The sequence below is a fragment of the Gossypium raimondii genome, chromosome 5 (assembly GCF_025698545.1).
Source record: "Gossypium raimondii isolate GPD5lz chromosome 5, ASM2569854v1, whole genome shotgun sequence".
NCBI lineage: Eukaryota > Viridiplantae > Streptophyta > Magnoliopsida > Malvales > Malvaceae > Gossypium > Gossypium raimondii.
Genome location: NC_068569.1, coordinates 43,798,398 through 43,813,767, shown reverse-complemented (window position 1 = coordinate 43,813,767; position 15,370 = coordinate 43,798,398). Strand labels below are relative to the sequence as shown.

General features: G+C 47.5%; 1 non-coding gene and 1 pseudogene across 1 annotated transcript; both read right to left on the bottom strand.

Moving 5' to 3' along the window:
- Positions 1–10,649: 10,649 nt before the first annotated feature.
- Positions 10,650–13,868, bottom strand: LOC128041512 (28S ribosomal RNA; annotated as a pseudogene).
- A 223-nt stretch (positions 13,869–14,091) lies between these two features.
- LOC128041545 (5.8S ribosomal RNA) lies at positions 14,092–14,246 on the bottom strand. The gene has a single exon (XR_008196555.1). It is a non-coding gene; the product is annotated as a 5.8S ribosomal RNA (ribosomal RNA).
- Positions 14,247–15,370: the final 1,124 nt, after the last annotated feature.

Below are 15,370 nucleotides of genomic sequence, written 5' to 3'. Positions count from 1 at the left end.
GCGATGCATGCAAGCGAACCTCTTTAAGCCTATTAGCGAGAGCCTTTGAAACAATCTTGTAAATAACCCTGCACAGACTAATAGGCCGAAAGTTAGCCATAACACAAGGATTTTTTATTTTAGGGATCAACACAATCAGCGTTTCGTTTATGCACTCAGCGCTTCTGCGACCATGAAGAATATCCTGGCATAAACGAATAACATCCTCGCCCACCGTAGTCCAATGCTTCTTGTAAAAACTCCCCGACAGCCCATCAATCCCAGGAGCCTTACTGGGGTCCATCTGATTGAAGGCCCTCAGAATTTCCTCTTTAGAGAACTCCCCAATGAGCCTCCTATTCATGTCATCGTTGATGCACTCGGGAATAACATGCAGATCACTCTCATCCACCGAGTCAATAGATGTCTTGAACAGCTCATTGAAATAATCCCACGCAACATGGCAAATATCCTTGTTATCAACGTGCCACTTTCCATTCGCATCTTTTATCCTTTCAATATTGTTTTTCCTACGACGGCCCGAAGCCCGCACGTGAAAGTAACGCGTATTTCTGTCCCCTTCCCTTAACCATTGCGATCTCGACCTGGTTGCCCAATACTTTTCTTCCGTATCATATAACTGGCCTAGCTTGCACCGAGTTTCCTTAAGCAGGTTAGTAGATATCTCGTTAATGTGCCCATCCATGAGTCTGCCAATATCCTTCTCCAGACTTTTAATTTCCTGCTTCATCCTTTTATAACGTTGATATTGCCACGGCCCCAACCTCTCCCGAATCAGATCCATTTTTTCCAACAAGTTTGTCTCCTCGTTGGACCATATGTTAGAGATAATATCCCTGGCCTCCCGCTCCTTAGCCCAGCAGCAATCGTACCTAAAGCAAACCCTCGGGTCCTTACCCTTCACCTTTGGCCTGCTTCCGTACAGATCCATTGAGATGGCCTCATGGTCGGACTTAGATTGGCGCACAACATAGGAGGCAAGTAACGACATTCTCTCCATGATAGCATTCGAGATAACAAATCTATCCAGCCTTTCTTTGACCAGTCTATTTCCATCTCTATTATTAGTCCACGTGAACCAGCCATTACCCGTTTTCACGTCCGTCAAGCTTAACTCTTCCAAAATATCTCTAAACTCGTCCATCAAAGCCCTAGGTTTTTTACGACCCCCATCCTTCTCCGAGTCATTCAAGATGGCATTAAAATCACCACCCACGATCCAGCCTTTATTGACCGTGCTCTTAACTCTTCTCAGCATATCCCACGCCTGGTGTCTTAAGCTTGGCTCCGATTGCCCATAAAAGCCAGTGAATTTTAAATTCTCCCCATCCTCCATCCCAACCACGGAATCAATATGATATCTTGAGTAATTCTGGATTGTGACTCTCACGCCTTCCTTCCACATCAGTACCATGCCCCCACTTTTTCTTTCCGAGCTAACAGCAAAGCATCCCTCCATCCTGCACATGGTCCGAATGTGAGAAAACTCGTTAGAGTGTATTTTTGTTTCACACAAGAAAACAATATCAGGAGTATTCGCAACGAGAAGTTGCTTTAACTCTCGAACTGTCGCAGGGTTTCCAACCCCCCGACAGTTCCAACTAAAGATTTTCATTGCTCTTGGCGGGGCTGGTCACCAGCCACCGCCTTAAAAGGTGACACATTTTCTAGCAGCCTCCTTTTAACCAACTTTGTTGGGCTTTCCTCCCCATTTTCTCCCCCCAAGCCCCTGTGCCTCTTTCGTTTACTCTTAAAACGTCCCAATCCGTCCCTCATAGCTTTATGGCTCCTTTTTTCCCAAGGGGAGGTAGACATTGACTCCTCTTCCCCAGACGTTTCCTTTCCCTTCTGTCCCATCTGCTCACTCTCCCCTCTCGAGTTCGACTGGCTCTCCTCTCTATCAGCATTCATTTGATCCTTAGATTTCATAAGTTCCACCCCATTTCTTCTTATATTTCTATCTTGGGTTGGATAAACAAGCGGAGCCCTCATCCAACTACCATACTGTAGGTTTGACTCATTCAACTTCGAGGCCTCCTTGTTATGCCTACATATCTTGCTCGAATGTCCTATTATCCCGCAACCATAGCAGAAGTCCGGAAGCCTTTCGTACTTTATCACCCCTATCACTTCCGTCCCTTCTCTGTCCAGCACTTTCACCACTCTTCTTAGGGGTTTTAAAACATTTATCTTAACTTTGATTCTGACAAATTCAGTCCATCCTCCATTTCGGTCCCTCCAATCGATCGCTACCAGTTCGCCCAAAGCATTTCTAACGTCCAAGACCATCTGACGCTCCAATAGTTCAAAAGGGATGTTATAGATCCTGAGCCAGAAAGGCGACCACCAAAACTCGTACGAGTCAAAGTCTTTTCCTTTCTCAAACGGTAGCATTGAGAATAAGCACCTATCAAACAGCCAAGGTGTGAGGTTTAAGATGCGGCTACGATCCTCCTGACACCCGAACTTAACAATCACCACCCCTTCCTTTAACGCGACAAAATCCACTTCTTCTTTGGTAAACCACAACGACTTGAATACCCTATACATGGCCTCCCTATTCGGGATCTCCGTCGCCATTATCTTGCCCACTGCCCAAGATTCAAAACCCCGCGCATTTTGAACATCATTTTTACTAATAACTTGTATAGATTCCTCTTCTGAAAATTTCAGCCTTTCCAGAAGGTCATTTATCTCCTCCGTCATTGATTTGCCTTCGATATCCGACCTTTCCATCAAAGGACCGTCAAGAAAACTGCCAAGACAAAACTCAAAGGGAAAAAACAAGATAAAAGACACACTAAAACCCCCAAAAGCCCTCACCACAGGGCGAGAAAGCCAAAAAACAAGAGAAAAACACCACACCGCAAGCAGCTACCAGGCGACTTTTTTTTTTGAAAGAAAAGACACAAAGGCCACCTCAATTAATAGCATCATTTAATACAATATTGTGGATTTCCCTCGGGTAATCCAAATCAAAAGTTTCAGTACAATTATTAGTGAAAGCCAAACAACAAAGCTGATCAGCAGCTTTATTACAGCAGCGGGGGGCCCACTTGAAAACAAAACTAAAGCTCAGATTCAAATTACTAAGCAAATCCCAAATGCAGTAGCCCAAAGTTGACAAGTCAACATTCGGTCTTTTGAGGCGATTAACTAGGCTAGCGCAATCAGATTCAAAATCCACCCGGGCCCACAAATTTTCCTTAGCCAAATTAACGCTCTCCTCCAGCGCGTAAAATTTCGCCCATTCTGCACTGTAGCTTCTGTTTAACACCCCAGCACGATCCCCCAAGACAAAACCCTCGTGGTCACGAGCAATAATTCCAAAGCTGGTCTTCCGATCTTTTACCACTGCATCAAAGTTAATCTTCACCCTCCCTTGGTTCGGCTTACGCCATCCCTCATTTACAGCAGGCTTTGGCAGAGCCGGCTCCTTTAGCAAGTTAAAAATGTGAAAGTCATGGCTCAACGCAGTAGCTCTCTCCCACGTTACTTTGGCCTCCTCCTCCAAATTCCGAAACACTTTGTTATTCCTGCAGTTCCAAATATTCCAAAGGACCGTAACAAAGTCTGAGAGAGCCTTAACATCCAGCGAGCGAGCCACCTCTTCGATCCAGTCCACACCCCGGCAGTGGTTACCATCCAGCAGATTACTATTCAAACCCCCATGCACCAGCACTGCCCGAGCCTTAGGGCAATCTTTCAACGCGTGGATAAGGGTCTCTTTGTCTCTACCACACCTCGGGCAGTCACTGTTGAAATCCCTTCTGATAGTTGAAATTTTTCATAAGTGGGGAGAATATCATGCCCAATACGCCAACAGAAAATTCTGATCTTAGGCAACGTTTGCAACTTCCACACCATCTTCCAGAAGAACCGGTGAGGCCCCAGCCCCACATGCCTGAGAGTCAACCACGAATAAGCAGATTTAGTGGAAAATTACCAAACGAGCTATGAAACCAAATACGAGAATTGTTCGGACCATCAGGGATAATGGGAATATTACAAACTTGGTCCCCCACTAAATCACCATAAATCTCCCTCACCCTCCTCTCATTCCAACCATCTTTCTCCTCATTCAACAGCTCGCAAACTCTATTCTCCAGGATCAGCTACCAGGCGACATTCTTTTTTTTTTTGAACCAAAAACGACCACACGGGTCAGACACTATTTATTAAGTAACATCACAAATAACAGCAGTATGGATTTCCGAAGGATAATCCATTTCAAACAAACAGTTTCTGGCCTCCCTACATATTTTCTTACAAATTAAATGGGCTACATTATTACACGCACGTTCTGTCCAAATTAAACTGGCCGATTTAAAATATTTTAAGGCTACTGTACATTGCATAATCCTAGCGCCTATAACAGTGACGTCATTGACTAAATTATTAAGTCTGTTGACCAGCCCCACGTGGTCAGTTTCGAAGATAACATTTTCTTTTAAATTCAAACTCCGCGCCACGTTGATACTCTCTTCAAATGCCATGCACTCAGCCTCTTCCACCGACACCCTTCCCTCGTTAAAGCCCCCACCGCCTCCCAAGACAAAGCCCTCTTCATCTCTTATAATCGTGCCAAATCCGATTCTATCATCGCTAACTGTAGCATCAAAGTTTATTTTAATGAATACCTTTGGAGGTTTTTTCCACTTCTTCATCACGACATTCTTTGACAGTAAAGGCTCATTCGTCATGTTGCATATACGAAACTCCTTAGACAAGTTGCTAGCTCTTTCCCATATTTGCTTGGCCTCCTCTTCTTTACCCTTGAAGATAAAGTTGTTCCTGTTATTCCAGCAGTTCCATAATGTTGTCATCAAGTCGGCCATAGCTCTCTTGTCAAGGACCCGCATCAAGTCTTCCAGCCAATCAATGCAGTGATCGTAGTTCTTAGAAATAAAGCTCCTGGACCACCCTCCGATCGACAAAACTGCTTTCGAGGTTGGACAGTCTTTTAACGCATGTAGCACAGTTTCGGTCTCTGCTCCACATCGAGGACACCCCTTGTCATAACCCTGTCTGATCGAGGCAATCTTGCAATTCGTGGGGAGAATTTCATGCCCCACCCTCCACGCAAAAACCCGGATCTTTGGTAGAGTATCGAGCTTCCATAAAGCTTTCCAAAGGAATCTATGAGGGCCGTATCCCATTTCTTTCAACAAAAGCCATGAGTAAGCCGATTTTGAAGTATAACACCCGTGGGGGTTATGATACCATACCATTCTATCTTCCTGGCCCTCCCCTCCAATAGGAATATTACAAATTTTGTCCCCCCAGTCTTGTCCATACACGTGCCTGACTTTATTCACCTCCCAGCACCTCCGATCCATATGCCACAAATTTTTTACACTCTTCTCATCTCTTTTAAGAGTGTTACTTAAGATAACGTTCCCGTTGACCCCTTCCATTCCCCAATTATCATCCCAAAGATTTATCCTCTCGCCATTTCCAATCTGCCATCCAAAACCGTCTTTAAGCGCTTCCGCTGCTGTCGCAATACTTGTCCAAGTGAATGACGCTTTATCCACCTTTTTTGCATTAAAGATGTTGCCATCAGGAAAATATTTTAAAGACAGGACCTTGAAGCAGAGAGTATAAGTGTTGTTTATAAGTCTCCACACTTGTCGCCCTAAGAGGGCCAGGTTGAAGAGTCGCACATTTCTAATTCCCAGACCTCCCATAGCCTTCGGCTTACACAGCGTTTTCCATGGGATCATTGTCCAAAATCTCCCTCTATCTTTTCCCGTCCACCATGTTCTGCTAAATTTAGCCTGAATATCATCGATGATGCTTTTGGGAGCCAAGAAAATTGACAAAGCGTACGTAGGGATGGATTGGAGAACCGCTTTAATGAAGACTTCTTTCCCCCAGACGAGAGCAATCTCTTTGTCCAGTTGTTAATCCTGCAGGACAGTCTGCTAGTAATCTCTTGGAAAGCCACTGTTTTTTTCTTACCAATCGGGATAGGAAGGCCTAGGTAGTTGTTTAAGCTTTCCACCACCGACATGCCTAGGAGACCACCAAGAATTGTTCTCTGGTCACGTGAGGTGTTGGGGCTGAATAGGACCATTGACTTATCAAAATTAATCTCTTGCCCTGAAATATTAGAAAAACTATTAAGCATGTTAACAAGGCTCTCCACATCACTCTTTTTATTTCTCACAAACAACAGTGCATCATCAGCGAAAAATAAGTGATTTATTCTGGGGCCGTTCCTGCTGGCCCTTATGCCTCTTAAAGTGTTGTTCTCCTGAGCATGGATAAGCATTCTCGAAAAAGCTTCCATGCAAAATAAGAACAAATAAGGAGAGAGGGGGTCCCCTTGACGGAGACCCCTCTCCGAGATGAAAGTTTCCGATAAAATATTGTTGCATTTAACCGTGTATTTAACCGACCGAACACATTCCATAATTTTGGCAATCCACTTCTCATTGAATCCCATTTTCTTCATAATCATATCCAGGAAGTTCCACTCAACGCGGTCATAAGCTTTGCTCATGTCAAGTTTGACCACGAGCCCTTTATTAGGACCATTTTTAGAGCTTTTAAGGTAATGGAGAAGCTCATGCGCAATTAAAATATTGTCATGTATCATCCTCCCCGGCACAAATGCACTTTGATTTTGGCTAATACAACTAGGAAGGACAGCTTTCAACCGATTTGCATACACCTTTGATATGATTTTGTAGACAAATCTGCACAAACTAATAGGGCGGAAATTAGTAAGCTCACAGGGATCTTTAATTTTAGGAATTAGGATAATCATAGTTTCATTAAGACTCGAGATATTTTTGTTCCCATTAAGAACATCCATGCAGCATCTAATAGTATCCTTTCCCACGATCTCCCGGTGATGCTTAAAGAAATTTCCGATAGCCCTGTCGATTCGGGGGCTTTATTAGGATCCATCTGCTTAATAGCTTTGAAGAACCTCTTCCTCCGTATATATCTTATTAAGCCATTCATTCGTATCCTCGTCACACACTCTTTATAAATCCCATCTCTTGGATATTAGCATTTCGACCGTTGACCGGAACAAACACACAAAGTAGTCTTTAGCCACCTTACTTATACCCTTACAAATCAGTAACCCAATTTCCTTGACATCTTTCGACTTCTCAATATTATTCTTCTTAAGCCGACCGATTGGCTTTAGCATGGAAGTACACGGTATTACGATCACCCTCCTAAGCCATCTTGATCTGAACCTCGAGCCCGATAACTTTCTTCCTTAGCATAAAGGAAATCCGACCTTCTGCGAGTTTCCTTTAACGTCTTCCCACTATCCACTCTGTTTGGTGAGTCTATAACCAATTCGATCTGTTTCTCCAATTTCCTCATTTCAAACTTCATTTGACCATATTTCTTTTCTTGCCAAGGACCAAGGGCCTAACCCTTTCAATCTTATCACCATAATCCGTTCCTTCCTGTTCCAAGCTCCTTTAATAATATTTTTGCTTCCTCATCGCTTGCCCAACAAACATCGAACTTGAAGCATAGTCTATTGTCTTTCGGATAAGCTTTCAATTTTACGCCCCATAGATCTAAAATAATAGCGTCATGATCGGATTGAGTTTGTCTCACCACTTTGGTTGCAATAAGCGGAAGTTTTCAACCACGTAAACCGAGGTGAGAAATCATCAAGTCTCTCCTTTATCAAGCCTCCCTCGTTTCTATTATTGACCCTGTAAACCATCCTTCGTCAGTTTAATATCCACGAGCCATATCGTCCATAACATCTTTAAATTCATTCATCTGGCCCTCACTCCCCTACGACCACCTTCTTTTTCAAGCATCATTCGGTATGGCGTTAAAATCTCCCCTACCACCCACTCCTCCCTAACCGATTCCCCAACCCTCCTCAAAATATCCCATGAGTCGCTTCTATGATTCGGATTTGCATGCCCATAAAACCCGTAACACATATAGTTTTATTATTCTCTAGTTTGACCATGGAATCTATATGGTGCTTAGAATAGTTTTGGATAGAAACATTCATCCCATCCCTCCACATCGATTGCAAGACCCCGCTCGCCCCTCCAAGTAATGTTAATCCATTTTGCCACCTACACTTGTTTTGAACCCTTTGAAATTCATTACGACATTTCGTTTACGAGAAATATGAGATCGGGGTTATTGGCAACAAGGAGTTGCTTTAGCTCCCTAATCTTTCTTTGGAGTCCCCAAACCGCGACAATTCCAAAGACATGAACTTCATTGATTAACCAACACCAAACTAGGCTTATTCCAATAGTAAGGATAACCACGATCCCCGCCACGAAGCAGAGAAAAGACCGGCCAGTCTCATGAAGCAATGGACATCAAGAAAAGGGACCCAACCAAACATCAAACACAAAGAATCAAAAAACGCGAGAAAACACTCAAAAAGGACAAACACCGACGTAGCACCCCACCCCAAAAACAAGAAAGAAAGAACCTACAAAGAAAACCCGAGAGCACCACCGAAAGCAAACAACCCTAAAACCGGGAGGCGAGCAAGCGAGAACACCAAAGCGATCAACTAGAAGACCAAAAGCAAGATTAACAACCAACAAACCCAAACAAAGCAGAACACCTAACAAGCGAGAGGCGCAAAAAAAAAACAAGGAAAGGCGACAGCCAAAAATGGCGAACACGAGAGAAACAAAAAGTAGGAAACCAACAACGAGAAAACCACGAAGGAATATCGAACCCCAACCAAAGAAACAGATTAAGAACGAGTGAAAATCGGGCAAATAGGAAAGCCATGCGAAAACGCAATACTAAGAAAAACCCCAAAAGCATGCAGAGACAACAAAAAGGGCGTGGAAAAGTCAATCAAATACAAACTTTACGCCATCGTAGGACCCACATTTTTCCGGTGAAAAGACTCAAATTCATGCAAAATATCGTAGCCATTACGCCGAAATTCGTGTAAACACCAAGAAAAAGAGAAAATTAAAATCGGATAAAGTTCACCTTGAAACCCCGAAATAAAGCGAACAAGAAATGTCTTGTCCGTCGACGGATAACGGTGAGCCTATCGCATCAATTCGTAATCACCGTACCACACCATAAAATCAAAAGAGCACGCAAAACATCAATTAAAACGCGTCAAGAACCGCTTCACGATTTTGGAACTTGCCGAAATCCCAACACAGAAGATCACCAACAATAGAATGCCAACGAGATGAAAATAAAACCAAAAAACACCGCCCCGCAACACCAAAATTCTTAATTCACCGCTACTGCCATTGAAAAACCAAGGCAGACACACAACAAAAAATAAGAAACAAAATCGTCCAAATCTTGGAGAAAATCAGAAAATGCGCGCTCTACCGCTACCAGGTGACATGCTACCAGGTGCTACCAGGCGACATTCATGTGGCTGAAACGGGGACACTTTTTTTAGCCCGACGCTCCCGCACCAACAGGGGCCCAACTTTAGCTTTGGTGCTCGAGGTTTTCACACATCCTAGCACCAATGTGTTGATGGTGCTCGAGCCTCCCGCACATCCGAGCACCAAGGTTGCCAATGGTGACCGAGGCTCCCGCACATCCGAGCACCAAGGTGCCGATGGTGCTCGAGGCTCCTGCATATCCGAGCCACCAAGGTGCCGGAGGCTCTTGTTGTAAAAGGGGAGTGACCGGAATGAATCCTTCATTGTTGGGTATCCAAATTCTACCTTTGGATTGGGGAGGGACCGGGACGATTCATTCATATTATTGGGTACCAAACATGTAACGATATTCAAATTCTAACTTTGGTATTAGGGAGGGACTCGGTTCATCCTTTTCGTATATTCTGGGATGCCTCGCCGGGACAGATCGCCGGAGCACTTTTGGGAACCTAACTGGTGGGGGAGGCACCGACGTCCGGGCATGCGATGGACGTGGGCAATGCCCTGGATAACCCCTGCTCGTTCAATATCACTTACCCCCTAAAGAGCTAAAAACAACTTGGTCAATGCGCTACCAGGCGACATACATGTGTCTGAAACAGGGTCATTTTTTTTAGGTTCCATATGTCTGAAATAGGGACATTTTTTTAGCCCAATGCTTCTGCACCAACAGGGGCCAAAGTTACCGATGGTGCTCGAGGCTCCCGCACATCCATGGCACCAAGGTACAGATGGTGCTCGAGGCTCCGGTACATCCGACCTCCTAGGTGCCAATGATGCTCGAGGCTCCCACACATTCGAGCCACCAAGGTGCCGATGCTGCTTGGGGCTCTGGCGCATCCGAGGTACCAAGGTGCCGGTGTTGCGCGAGGCTCCTGCGTATCCGAGCCACCAAGGTGCCGGCTGTGGGGAGCTCCCCAACATGTCTGAAATGTGGATAGTTTTTGTTGGGCCAATTCCACTTAGCGACTTAGTGTTTTTAACTGAAAATTTTGTTGTTGGCCCAAAACAAATACAAGAAGTCGAATGTTGGGTCCATGAAATATGGCATGATGGCACGGCAGGGCAGAAAATTGAACAAGTCACCAACAGTGGGGAGCTCGCACCCGCACCAGCAAGGTCCCCGTTGTGCCATGTTCCCCGAAGGGGGCAACACGGCCAAGTGTTTAACTAACTCCTTACACCAAATCCCCCACTTGGGGGTCCAGGGTCGGGTCGTGTAAGAGAATGATGGGGGATCGGATCGGCGATAGGGGAGGGATGAATCGAAGCGACAACGGGCTGAATCTCAGTGGATCGTGGCAGCAAGGCCACTCTGCCACTTACAATACCCCGTCACGTACTTAAGTCATCTGTAAAGGATTCTACCCGTCGCTCGGTGGGAATTACGCTCCAGGGAGGCGCCCGCGACTTGTCCACCGCGATCCGCACCACGACACGTGCCCTTGGGGCCAGAGGCCCTATTGTGGGTTGGCAATCGGGCGGCGGCGCGTCGTCGCTTATAGCCCAATTCGACTTAGGCGTTCAATCATAATCCAACAGACGGTAACCGGCGCCATCGGCTTTTCAACCAAGCACGATAACCAATTGTGCGAATCAGCAGTTCCTCTCGTACTAGGTTGATTTACTATCGCGACCACGACCATCGGTAGGGTAAAACTAACTGTCTCTCGACGCCTAAACCCGGCTCACGCTCCCTATTGGTGGGTGAACAATCTAACACTTGGTGAATTTCGCTTCACAATGATAGGAAGAGCCGACATCGAAGGATCAAAAGAAGCGTCGCTATGAGCTGATGCCACAAGCCGTGATCCTTGTGGTAACTTTTCGACACCTCTAGCTTCAAATTAGAAGGTCTAAAGGATCGATAGGCCACGCTTTCACGGTTCAGATTCGTCTTCGGAAATCGTAATTAAACGAGCTTTTACCCTTTTGTTCCACAGATTTATTGCTCGTTGAGCTCATCTTAGGACACCGCGTTATCTTTTAACGGATGTGCCGCCCACCAAACTCCCCACCGACAATGTCTTGGCCGGATCGGTGGCCGGTGACCTTGGGTCTAAAAGAGGGCGTGCCCATCTCCGATTCACTTAAATAAGTAAAATAACGTTAAAAGTAGTGGTATTTCAATTTACCGAGAGCTCCCACTTATCCTACACCTCTGAATTCATTTCACAAAGTCGGACTAGAGTCAAGCTCAACAAGGTCTTCTTTCCCACGATTCTACCAAGCCCGTTCCTTGGCGTGGTTTCTTTGGATAGTAGATGGGGATAGTGGGAATCTCGTTAATCCATTCATTCGCGTCACTAATTAGATGATGTGGCATTTAGCTACCTTAAGAGAGTCATAGTTACTCCATGGTTACCGCGCTTGGTTGAATTTCTTCACTTTGACATTGAGCCGCGTAAATCACATTGCGTGAGCATCTGCAGGACCATCGCAATGCTTTGTTTTAATTAAGCGATCGATTCCCTTGTCCGTACCGATTCGAGTCGATTGTTTCGTCGCCCGTGGAAGGCCCCCAAGAAGCCGTTCCCATTTCGTTCCCGATCGGTGATGCGGTGACCGCTCTCATTTGTGGAGCGGCTCGGCGATGCATTGACAATGCGGGTTCAGATCTGGGACCCGTGCCCGCCCCTCGAGCCAATCCTTTTCCGAGGTTATGGATCCATTTTGCCGACTTCCCTTGTCTACATTGTTCCATTGACGGGTCGTTCACCTTGGAACTGATGCGGTTATGAGTACGACCAAGACGCGGACGGCACTCGGTCCTCAAATTTTCAAGGGCGTCGGTATGACCGGACACCACGCTGACGTGCGGTGCTCTTCCGGCCATTGGACCCTACGTCCGGTGAGCCATTTCGGTAGGCGGTAGTTAATCGAAAAGATAACTCTTCTTGAGGCCCACACCGACGTCTCTGGACTCCCTAACATTGCCGTTAGCCGCGCATCCCGATTCGTAAATTTTACCCGATTCCTTTTGAAGCTCACTGACGCCGCTATCTGACGGCTTCCTCGTCCTTAAGATCGACTAACCCATGTGCAAGTGCCGTTCACATGGAACCTTTTCCCTCTTTGGCCTTCAAAGTTCTCATTTCAATATTTGTTACTACCACCAAGATCTCAGATCGACGGCGCTCGCTTGGGCTCGCGCCCGGGTTTCTGGCGCTTCGTGCGCGCCTCCTACTCATCGGGGCCTGGCCCTTGCCCCGACGATCGGGGCTAGTTGATTCGGTAGGTGAGTTGTTACACACTCCTTAGCGGATTTTGACTTCCATGACCACCGCCCTGCTTGTCTTAATCGACCAACACCTATGTGGGTTCTAGGTTAGCCTTGATTGGGCACCGTAACGGCTTTCGGATTCATCCCGCATCGCCAGATTACGCTTACCAAAATGGCCCACATGAAGCTCTCGATTAGTGGCGGCGGCTCAGCAAGCGAATGGCCCTACCTATTTAAAGTTTGAGAATAGGTCGAGGCGTTGCGCCCGATGCCTCTATTCATTGGCTTTACCCGATAGAACTCGCTAAGGGCTCCGGCTATCCCGAGGAAACTTGGAGGAACTAGCTACTAGGCAGTTCGATTAGTCTTTCGCCCTATAACCAAGTCGACGAGCGATTTGCGTTAGTATCGTGCGGGCCTCCACCGAGTTTCCTCGGCCGCCCCTTCGCCAGCATAGTTCACCATCTTTCGGGTCCCGACAGCATGCTCTCACTCGAACCCTTCTCGGATGATCAAGGTCGGTCGGTGGTGCACCGCGAGGATCCCGCTAATCGGCGTCCTTGCGCCTTCGAGCTTTCTAGCCGTTGACTCGCACACATGTCAAACACTTTGGTCCGTGTTTCAAGGCGGGCGAATGGGAAGCCCGCGAATAGCGCTTCGAGTCTGCGGTGCCAAAGCACGCCGAGACAAGACGCGTCTTTGAGTCCCACGATCGAGTCGATGGCGTCTCCACAGCGATCGAATACCGGGCTTGGCGCCGCCACGACCTGCGTTGGTCCACGCCCGAAGCGATCGTGGATGGCTCTCGCTGTTCCACATCCGACCGAGGCGCATCGCGGCCCCATCCGCTTCCCTCCCGACAATTTCAAGCACTCTTTGACTCTCTTTTGAGTCCTTTTCATCTTTCCTTCAGCGGTACTTGTTCGCTATCGGTCTCTCGCCCGATTTAGCCTTGGATGGAATTTACCGCCGATTAGAGTCAGCATTCCCAAACAACCCGACTCATAGACGGCGTCTCTTGGTGCGACAGGTCCGCACGACGGGCTCTCACCTCTCTGGTATCCCTTTCCGGGGACTTGGGCGATCCACCACCGAGGACGCTTCTCCGGACTACAATTCGGATGCCGATGGCGACCAATTCTCAAGTCGGGCTTTTCTCGGTTCGCTTCGCCATTACTAGGGAATCTGGTAAGTTTCTTTTCCTCCACTTATTGATATCTTTGAAACTCACGGGTAATCCCGCCGACCTCGCTTCGCGATGCGAGCACCGTCATTGCGATGCGAAGGGTTCAAGGGTCTCGATCGACGAACACGCACGACTCGGACGAGGTTGCTTATAGCATTACCCGCGATCGTTCTGACGATGATGTCGTCGAGACTCAAATTTAGGCCAACCGCGGGCGTGAGCGCACGGAGGCCAATTTCCCAGCGGTCCAACCGAGGCTTGAGGGCTCATGGTTGGATGGGGGCGACGATGCGTTACACCCAGGCGGGCGTGCCTAAGCCTAATGGCTTAGGGCACAACTTGCGTTCAAAGACTCGATGGTTCACGGGATTCTGTAATTCACACCAAGTATCGCATTTCGCTACGTTCTTCATCGATGCGAGAGCCGAGATATCCGTTGCCGAGAGTCGTTCTGTATATTTTACGACAAGAGAACAACATCACTGAAGCACCGACACCGCGAACGGTGCGGCGACAGAAGACGAGCCCCTTTTTTTGTTTTGATTCCTTGGCGCGATTCGCGCCTGGGGTTTGTTCATTTTTCCTCGAAGAGGTTGATCCCGACATCTCACCGGACCCGATGGGCAAAGGGACGACGAGACCGACCGTTCTGAGACACGGGGGTGGCGAGAGGCAAGGATGCACCCGCACCACCTCCGGTGTTGTTTGCAACGCGTTAACGGGTCGTTCTGCTAGACAGATTTCGACAATGATCCTTTCGCAGGTTCACCTACGGAAACCTTGTTAGGACTTCTCCTTCCTCTAAATGATAAGGTTCAGTGGACTTCCCGCAACGTCGCGGGCAGCGAACCGCCCATGTCGCCGCGATCTGAACACTTCTCCGGACCATTCAATCGGTAGGAGCAACGGGCGGTGTGTACAAGGGGCAGAGACGTAGTCAACGCGAGCTGATGACTCACGCTTACAAGGAATTCCTCGTTGAAGACCAATAATTGCAATGATCTATCCCCATCACGATGAAATTTCAAAGATTACCCGGGCCTGTCGGCCAAGGCTATAGACTCGTCGAATACATCAGTGTAGCGCGCGTGCGGCCCAGAACATCTAAGGCATGAAGTTACCGATGCTGCTCGATGCTCCTGCACATCCGAGCCACCATGGTATCGATGGTGCTCGAGGCTCCCGCACATTCGAAAAACCAAGGTACCGATGGTGCTCGAGGCTACCAAACATCCAAACACCAAGGTGCCGCTGGTGCTCGAGGCTTCCGCAGGTCCGAGCCACCAGGGTACCGATGCGGCTCGAGGCTCCCCCACATCCCAGTACCAAGGCGCCGATGGTGCTAGAGGCTCCCGCACATCCGAGCCACCAAAGTGTCGATGCAGCTCGAGGCTCTCGCACATCCCAGCACGAAGTTGCCGATGTTGCTCGATGCTCTTGCAAATCCGAGCCACCATAGTACTAATGGTGCTCGAGGATCCCGCACATCCAACTACCAAGGTGACGACGCTGCTCGAGGCTCCCCCACATCCCAGCACCAAGGTGCCGGTGGTGCTCGAGGCTCCCGCACAT